Below are 1,563 nucleotides of genomic sequence, written 5' to 3' on the forward strand. Positions count from 1 at the left end.
TTACCACCTTCTGTTTCCTGTTGTCCAGTGCTTGGAAATGTTGCTTTATATATTGAGTACAGTTTTATACTTGTCTACAATGGGAGGTTAGGGCTGGTAGGAGTTACTCTGTCAAAGGTGGCAGCTGAAATCTGACTTCTGGAAGAAGTGGGAAAATTTCGGAATAAGACCAATCCAGTTTAACCCAATTCTTTGATGTATACAATTTTTACAATATTTTGTGTAGTCTTGTGGTCTTCTGTTACATAAAAAGATAGCCTTTTATAGTCTGAAGGAATTATAAAAATATTTTCATCTCTTATTTTTAGAGGTGAGAAAACAGACACTGAAGGGTTAAGATTTGTCAAGGTGAAAAGCTAGGGGAATAGCAGAACTAGTTTTATCTGGTCCTCTTCATTTTCTAAAAAATATTTTTTCTTTATTGATTTTAGAGAGAGTGCAAGGGAGAAGGAGAGAGAAATAGAAACATTGATGAGAAAGAACATCAATTGGCCACCTCCTGCATGCCCCTCACTGGGGATTTGGTCCACAACCTGGGCATGCACCCTGACCAGGAACCTCTTGGTGTATGGGTCAACGTTCGACCACTGAGCCACACCAGCTGGGCTGGGCTTGTCCTCTTCAGTTTTAAATATAGTACTTCCTGTGAAAGGCAGAACTGCAAGCTCTCTCTTCCTACCTCCCACTTTCTTGTCTTTGACTCCCATTGGGAGAAAATAATGATAAGCCAGCTGGTGAGAAAGATTAAGGATAATGTGGTTCGCAGAGTCTCAGCTAGCCTTGAAATCATAGAGCAGTATGGTGGTTCTTTTTTTATTTTATTAATTAATTAATTAACTTTTGCTACAGATGTTTCTCTTTTTTCCCCAATTGACACCCTCCTCCTAATCCCTCCCCCACCCATGGTTATTGTCCATGTCCATGGTTTCACATACATGCATAAATGTTCTGTGGTTTATCTCTTCTCTTCCCCCACATCCACCTCTTCTGAGGTTTGTCAGTCTGCACCTCACTTCTATGTCTCTGGGTCTATTTTGTTCCCCAGCTTGTTTTGTTCATTATATTCCACAAATAAGTGAGATCATGTGATATTTGTCTTTCTATGATTGGCTTGTTTCACTTAGGATAATCCTCTCCAGGCCCCTCCATGTCATCTGAAAGGATAAGAGATCTTTCTTATAGCTGCATAGTACTCCATTGTGTACATGTACCACTGCTTTTTTATCCACTCATCTACTGATGGACACTAGGGCTGTTTCCAGATCTTAGCTGTTGTAAATAGTGCTGCTATGAACATGGGGGTACATATATTCTTTCTGATTGGTGTTTCAGGCTTCTTAGGGTATATTCCTAGAAATGGGATCACTGGGTCAAATGGAAGTTCAATTTTTAATTTTTTGAGGTAACACCATATTGTTTTCCATAGTGGCTGCAACAGCCTACATTCCCACTAGCAGTATACTAGAGTCCCCTTTTCTCCACACCCTTGCCAGCACTTAGTGTCTGATGATTTGTTGATGGCAGCCTTTTTGGGAGGTATCAGGTGATACCTCATAGTCATTT

Source organism: Molossus molossus, unplaced genomic scaffold (assembly GCF_014108415.1).
Source record: "Molossus molossus isolate mMolMol1 unplaced genomic scaffold, mMolMol1.p scaffold_m16_p_16, whole genome shotgun sequence".
NCBI lineage: Eukaryota > Metazoa > Chordata > Mammalia > Chiroptera > Molossidae > Molossus > Molossus molossus.